This window comes from Astatotilapia calliptera, chromosome 2 (genome assembly GCF_964374335.1).
Source record: "Astatotilapia calliptera chromosome 2, fAstCal68.1, whole genome shotgun sequence".
NCBI lineage: Eukaryota > Metazoa > Chordata > Actinopteri > Cichliformes > Cichlidae > Astatotilapia > Astatotilapia calliptera.
The window spans coordinates 10,025,859-10,034,185 of NC_137423.1; the positions used below are offsets into that span (position 1 = coordinate 10,025,859).

Consider the following 8,327-nt stretch of genomic DNA (forward strand, 5'->3'; position numbering starts at 1 on the left):
GAATTTCACCAAAACTGGAGCCCAGACTTCTTAAACGTTTATTTGTACAATTAACTGCCCAGCAGGCACATTATTGGTCAGATAATCGCATCAAAAGGCTCCAACAGCACAAACACGGTTCAGAGGTCCAGTTCAGGGACTCCAATTGGCTTAGTTGAAGCCAAGCAGCTACAGCCGCTTGCGTGACCATCCAGCTGTCAGCCAAAGAGGCCACTCCTCCGTTATATAACAACATATTTAGAATGTAATTATAATGTATTCACTGTCTTTAAAAGTAGGATCAGTGCGAGTGCTTAAAGTTCATCAGCAGTGTCTTTGCTTTCTGATGGATTTGAGGTTTATTTGTCTTTATTTTTCTTCATGTTCTCCTCTGCTACACACCAGATTTCTGTGATTTCAAAAATCCTCCAAGAATGAGCTAAATGAAGATCAAATATACGTAAACCTGAATCATTTCTTATCTTAATGTTATTTGGTTTTCTGGTAAATGTCTTTCTTTCTTTGATTCCATCAGTTGTCCAAGCACCTGAAGCTCGTCAGTGACCTCAGCTGTTTGCCGTCTGAGGAGCATGACTTTGAAAATGTTCTTTAAGCCATCAGTTTTGCTTCGACGTGATGCTACTCTTTGTCTCTGCTGTAGAACCTGTTCAGTTTTTCCTGGTCATAAAAAAAATGGTTTCTCAGTGAGACGGTCTTGGCCTCTTGAACAATACAATACGCCGACTCTCCACCAGCAGCCTCCATCTCATTAACAGCTCTTCACTCCCAATCAGGCCGGTCCTTTCTGTGTGCCGTTTGCCCTCGGTATTATCTCCGAGCTGAGAGCAGATCATCACGCCGGAGCCTCCTTCATGAACAAACAGAGCTTGTTAAAACCTCCTCGCTCCCACTGGCTCCTTTACAAGTGTGAAAGGATCCCAGAAGGATTCATTAAAGCTGCTGCTGAGCAGAGTGAAGCTGATTTAGCTTCCAGAAAGTCCCCTCATCTCTTTAAACCACAGCACATTTCTGCAGAGACCTCGTTGGTGGTAAAACACCTGCTTGGTTTATCAGTTTTCCTCTCCCGGGCTTTAACATGTCAAACTGGTAATTTACAGTTAATTTGGGGCAAAAGCTTTGTTCATATGACGAAAAAATGCTTTGAGAATTGAAAATGGAAAAGGTTTGTTCTCAATACAGGTAGAAGAATGAGGTGTAAAGTTTAAAAAAACTGAAACTTAGGGATCAGTATAAAAAACTGACCTTCAGAGAGTTAACATATAAAAGCATCCATTTATATATAGGTAGACTGATTTATCAAATATCAAATAAAGAATAAACACACAAAGAAACCAGTTGATCAATTAGTTCATCAAAAAGTTTAATTATCAAGAAATCGACCGAGAAGGCGATGAAGAAATCTATCAAGATCGAGATGTCTATCAAGATGCATGAAGGGATCTATTGTCAAATCAAGCTAGTTAAAAAACCTGTTGTAAAATCACCTATGAAGAAATCTATTTAAGTGTATTGATCAAGGAGTCTATGAAGTTTTTTAATAAATCAGTCAATTGAATCTATCAAGAATTTTGTATTTTTTATTAATCAATAAGTCTAGCATTAAAAAATGTATTAAGAAATCTAGCAAACTATTTAAGCACTGAGAAATCTACAGCAGAATACAAACATTTTGTAGTTTAATCTGTTGAAATTATTTTTTTAGTGGATAGATTATCAATCACCATGAAGTAAGCTAATTACTGAGTGCATCCGGTGCTGGACTGAAATATTTAGCAATGAGATTTAATCGTAAACAGGAATGAAGCCTTTTAATTTGTGTTAGCAGATGATTTTTCATTACCTGCTGCACTATCAAACTCACAGGTGTAACTAATAAAAAGGTTAAAGGCATTCGGGGCACATGTGTTTCCTGAACTCAGAAGTGAACCACCGGATTTGGTTGCCCTCGGCTCGCTCTTATTCCAGATCTTTCTCTGTGATTCTGGATTAATGGCACAGTGTCTGGAGAGAGAAGTGATCCTAGCTCGGAGAGTTAATATCACCTCTGAGTCCGTTCACAAAAGCTTCCTGTGAGGCAACACGGAGATAACAAAGGGCTCTTATCTCTGGACTGAGGAGGAATTCTCTCCTTTCTTTCTGTCTCTCTCGACACCCTTTTGACTCCAGGGTTTGTGTTTTGTGTCCCCACGCTCGGAGGTGACTGACCTGCTGGGAAAAGATGTGTCAGACGAGGTGCTCAAGCCACCAGATTGGAAGAGAGAAGGGGGGCGCTTGGTATCGTGATCCAGATCATGCGAAGGAAGTTCTGGATATCTGCAAACATTCATCACTTTCCAGCTGCAGCCTTTTCAGGAAGTACGAATGGCAGAGTATCATGCACCATTTTCACATTTCACTTGTGTCTGATCAACAACTGAAAGCTTTGGGCTACTCTGTATGTGACAGTTACAGATAACAGAGTTTGAGGGTAAAGCAGAGCTCCCCGGGAGGGTATTGTGGCAAAGATGGGGCCGTTGGGTATGTGCATGGGTGGCAGGAGCGCGAACAAAAACTAAAGCCACGGTTCATCTGAATCAGTGATGAGCAGAAACCTGGTCGAGGCTCTTGACTTGGATGATAACTTTTCATAAGGATGTGTCTCAAAAGTGTTTAAGAGTGCAGAGAGGGTTTACAAGAATGTGGGAGGGGTTTAATGGTTTAAAATATTTAAAAATAATGTAAAAAACATGGTTTTTACTTATGGATTGTCACCTATCATTGGGGTACACTACAGGGATACGGTAGTGTTTCTGGCTTCCTCGTGTCTTTGAATCTTTGATTTATGTCTGGCTCTTCTTTTTTGGAAACTGTCCGTCCTGCACTTTGTCTCTTTCTTATCTCACAATCCAAACACACTGCAGTTTGTGACTCTCGTTACATTCAGCTCTGTCACTGTTTGATGATCTAATGAAGGAGACGGGGAAATTGCTTCAATTTGTTACTGGATTAAAAAGAAAAAACATTTACTGACTACATATGAGTTAGCAGCCGATTATAACCCGATTTTTGTGCATCACCATCTGAATGCGTTCAGATTTCCTCAACAGAATGAGGCATTTTGAGATGCCGTAACTTCACAGCTGGGCTTCATTTGGTTGTTTTAATAAAATGAAGGGCAACAGGTTGCAAATATAGCATGCTTCCTGCAGCAGAGAGTCTATATCACACTTACAGGCCATGTTAAAAATGAAAAGTCAAAGAGTCATTCAAAATGTGACCCTTACAGCCAGTGTAACTAGATTACATGTTCAGATTGATGGTAAAAATCCCATTAGGAGAGCAACATTGTGAAAACTCAGCACCTAATAAAGCTGGGGCATGCTGTAGTTGATGATTTACAGTGTTTTTAGAAGTGAGTGTGTGTGCGTGTTTAGACATTCTGGGGGTGGAGGGGGCTGTTGTATTGTTGCTCTGCTGACAGTGAATGAAGAGGCTCAGGCCTTGTTTGGGATTAACGATTCAGCAGCAGAGATTCAGTCTTTGTTCACACTCGTGTGTCAGTCTGCAAACCTACATATGAAACAAAGGAGAATTCATGAGTTCAGACTGTCGGACCCACTTTACAACAAAAACAGTGTCATTACAAAACACGCAGAATAACTGATGGCTTAAACTTTATTTTGAAGATTACCCTATGGCTAAGGTTTTCTTCTTCTTCCGCTGCTGCTGCAGCTCCAAACGGTCCAATAAGAGCAGCGTCCGACGGCTGTAATCCTGCCGATGACCTTGCTTTGTCACACAAGGTCTCCAAGTGTGTGCGCCAGTGGAACAAACAAAACAAGCAGAGACAAAAAGGGAAGAAAGCTCACATTAAATCCAGCACACTGCTCGCCTATGCTGCGACTGATCGCTGCAGAGAGCTGAGCTGCTCCTCTCTTCCATCACTCTCCTCTGCCTCTTCTGCTTTTCTTTTCACAAGACATGCAGGTTGATTCATTTAGCTTTGCAGCTCTTTTTTTAGTAGTTTGGTCATCTTTTCTGACACAAAACAGGAAGTTCAACAGGAAAGAGTCACAAGAACTCACAAGAAGGTCAGGAACAAACCAGCAGGTCTAACCACATGACTTTAAAGGGAAATTAAACCATCACTAACTTCCTGCTTCAGCTCTGCTGCACTTACTGTAGTTGGAAGAGTCCAATTAATGGTTGCAATATTAGGGGCGTGGCCTCTTTGACTGACAGCCAGCTGTAGCTGCTAGCTGTCTGCTGGCTTCACCTCAGCTAATTGCAGTCCCTGAACTGGACCTCTGGACCCCTTTGTGCTGTTGGAGCCTTTTATCTGACCAGTAATACGGCTGCTGGGAGGTTAATTGTATTGACAAATCATTCAAAAAGTCTGAGCTCCAGTTTTTGTGGTTGAAATTCTGGGATTTTATTGGGATGCTACTTAGCACGGTTAAAAATGTTAACTCTGTTGCTGGACAGCATTGTGGCGGTTTTCCTGTCTCACACCTGACACACAGCAGACAAACTTCTGTAGTCACTGTGATCTCAAGGTCTTGTCGTTGAGATTTGATTGGTATTTTTATTTTTAGTAATTCTTTTCTTGTGTTGTCTTGTGTTTCATTTTTGCCAGGTGCTTTGGTGTATCACTTTCCTTGCTTCCCTTTTTCTCGTCTCCCATTGTCTTCTGGAGTTCCGCTCTCCACCACTTCCAGCTTGTTTTTTTTGACCACTTATTTTACTCCATTTATTTTCTGGGTGATAGAGTTAACTTGAAAGTTATTTTAAGGTCCTTTAAAATTATGAATTATAATCATACCTCATCAAGGTCATCTTTAGATGCACCTCCAGAAGGCTCTGAGGCCAGCTGCAACTTTGTATCTCTCAGTGGACATCCTGTTTTCACCAGCTTTACCCCAAATTTGAGATCAGAGCTTCAGAAAAAGTTAAAAGGAAAGTTTTCACAAATTTCCTGCTGTACGCTCTGAGAATTTCTTTTTAGAGACCGACTTGGTTGCGGATTTACGCTGAGCTTAAACCTCCTGCAGGTTTTTAATTTATCAAATCTGCTCAAAAGGTGCCATGGTTTCACACGTTTATACATTCAAGATTTATAAAATGTAACTCAAGATTTCAGCTTGTGATGCTTTCTTCTTGGAAGCAAAGCTTGTGTGTTTGTGAAAACTGAAATGAAATGAATGAATCTGAATCCTTTCACTGGATTGAGCTGGAGGAGATGCTGTTGCTCCCGGCCAATCACAGAGCAGGATTTTCTGTTGCTGTGGTTTAAAAAAAGGACATGCAGACATTGCGCAAGAACAACGTCAACAAGTGTGAGAGATGCAGAGATTCAATCAGGCTCACATTACAATGGAGGAGTGTGTGTGTGTGCGCACGCACCAAGAACACAAAGGGGCAGAAAAGCATTGCATCTAATATCAAAATGATCGAGTTATTATAATAATACATTTAATCATAAAGCACCTTTAAAATCTGAGTTTCAAGTTTCATGGTTATTAAATTTAATGCAATTAAAAGTGAAAAATTATACAAGAAACTTTTAAAAATGATACACAAATGATTAAAAGATTGTTAGATGTGATGAAAAGGACGATGCCACATAAAAAAGTGTGTGATCTGAAGGAAGTCGTTTAAGGTGATCTCTGAAGTTTTCCCATTAGTTGGACGTTTTACTCTAAACTCTTTTTATTCTGGACTCTTTGAAGAAGAAAGCTGCACACACACTAATGAATTCCATTTCAGACTTTGCTAAATGAGTTATTTGGACAGCGAGGAAAACTGCGAAGGGTCAAAGGCAGCTAAGCTCAGAGTCACTCTCAAATAAGGCATTTTCAGAATTGTCAGGGCTGTTTTTTAAATTTTTGCATAAATTTGCTGTTTTCTTGTTTCAGGGTTTGACTGTGAACTGAACGTATTCTCACTTGTGGAACGGACTCTCTCTCCTCTGTCTTAATTGCCTTCGTCGGCCACTCCGTCTCTCTGCAGATGTCTCGCTCCTTAATTTGCGTAAAGAGCAACAATCAGCCCCATCTGTCCCAGTTTTTACTTTCGTCCTCCTCCTCCCCCTGAAAAATCACCTCTGTGCCCCCCTTGCCCTTCACTAAATCTCCTTAGTAAGCCCACCACACACACACACACACACACACACACACACACACACACACACACACACACACACACACACACACACTCCTCCCATACAGAACCTTGTCAGTGGTGTGGGGATTGAAAGCCAATCAAAAAGCTATAGAAGAGTGCTTTGGTGCACAGGAACACAATCGGGGGTCTGCGGGGTGGGGTTTGGTGGGATGAGGTGTGTATATGCGTGTGTGTTTGTGTGTGTATGGGGGGGAGGGGGGGGTGGAAGAGAGGTGAGGTGGACCCCCCTCCTGTCAGTCGCAGTGAAAGAGGCTGAGGCCAGCAGAAACGGGGACAGATGGGAGGACTCTGAGGGAGGAATAATCACTGCTTCGTCCTTCTCCTCCGTCCGTCCGTCCTTGCTGACAGGACGCACAAGAAAAATGTGCTGTTTGTTTCCAAAACAAACGACCGCTGCTTCTGCAAGCGGTGGACATCAACATACTTCAGGCTGGAGCAGAGCAATCTCCAAGAGTCCCTCAGATTCGCGTTCTTTCAGATAATTACACACAAAACGTTTTGTGCTGAACTAAAATGATCTCTCAGGTCTTATCCATGCGTTTTGCTGTGCCTGTGTTTGCAGGTTTATCACACACTCTCATTCCCTCATGCCGACTCATGGTCTGACCTCTTTACGAATGAGTTTCTGGGTTTTTGTTAAAAATTTAAAATGTGGTCCTGGTTTTGATTTTACTCTTTTTTTTCCTGGCTTTGAGTTTTGGGATCTTATTCTCTCCTCTACCCAGTGTCCCTCTGTCTCTGTGCTTCTATTACTTGTTATACTCTCAAAGTTGGTTTTCTCTTGTGCATCTTCTTTCAGTTTTTACTTCCTGTCTGTTGGATCGATGTGCGCCTGTGTCTCTGTTTATAATTTCTATTTAGTCCTCTGTCCTCAATTTACTCCTCAGTGTGTTTTTACTAATATGTCTTAGTTTATTAGTTTTACTTTATATTCATTCCAGTCTTCGGTATGACGGGTTTGTCACAAGGCTACTCAGAAATGTTCACATTTTTTATTATTATAATTATCAGTGTCTGATTAATATTCAAAACCTGATTCACCTGTTCAGGACTGAAACCACATGGATATGTTCAGTAAGTCTCACTGCAAAGCATCATTATATCAGCAGCAGTGAGGAGGATAGTCACATGGTGCCTTCACAACTAAAGCAAAATAAATAAATAAAAACTTTAAATTCTTTTCTGTTTTCAAATATATTATAATTGTGGATAGGATGTCATACATACAACGCCTAATTAATGTAAGTTTACATACACCACAGAAGAAGAGAAAAGTGTAGCTCACGGGTTGTTGCATGCCACATGAAACGTAGTAAAACCTGGAAAAACGTTTTGCACCATTTTCACACTAACTTCAGCACAACATGGTCGAGTTGGTCTCACCACAGCACACCGGTCAAATGTTTGAACTTCAATAGTGAACCATGCGCTCGGTTAAAGTGCGCTTGGCTTCACATCACTTAACAGACACAGCTCCAGTAGCAAACTAACAAAACTAACAGACCAAAGCATGTGGGATTTAAGTGTCACCAATTAATTCACAAATTTCATGTAACTTAGCCAAAATTTAGCTGAATTTAAAATTTTAAGATTCTTCTTTAGTTTAACTGGACATTTTCTTTTAAAAGTTTATTCCTGAACCACTTTTCTTTGACTGTCGGCCAGTGTGTCACAGGTTAGCTTCCTCTGTGTTTGTGAGGCGCGTCTTTTACCTGCAGTATTTGAAGATCGGCACATGTGCTCACTGAACACAGGCAACACTTTTCTTTCCTCCTGGCTCTACTCGTGCTCCTCGTTTGTCTGTCTGCAGGTTTCCACCCAGCCCCTCCTCTGCCTGCTCGCTCTCCACTCATCATGTCAGCTTTTTGAGTGGGACTGCTCCGGAAATAAAAACGAAAGCCACTGCATTAGAGATCTACCCAAAGCAGGGATATCTCATCTCAGTCTGGGTTCAAACACATGCAGAAACATGTAACTTTTTGGTCAACTTTCATAGGTCAAACTCAGACACTGAATGATCCATAAAACGACTCTATTAGAAAATTGCTTTGAGCTAGAAGGATTTAGATGATCTTGGTGTCTAAATGTAGGTGAAAGGGAGGCCTTTCATATGCTCTAACCTCTTGTGGGCAACTACTTATGCAACATGATAATACGAGCCTTGA

The 8,327-nt window shown here is 41.1% G+C and overlaps 1 long non-coding RNA gene across 1 annotated transcript; it reads right to left on the reverse strand.

Moving 5' to 3' along the window:
* Nucleotides 1-2,809: 2,809 nt before the first annotated feature.
* On the reverse strand, nt 2,810-8,032 carry LOC145420461 (uncharacterized). The gene is made up of 3 exons (XR_013901774.1): nt 7,875-8,032; nt 3,671-3,784; nt 2,810-3,549 (listed from the first exon to the last, which is right to left on the reverse strand). It is a non-coding gene; the product is annotated as an uncharacterized LOC145420461 (long non-coding RNA).
* Nucleotides 8,033-8,327: the final 295 nt, after the last annotated feature.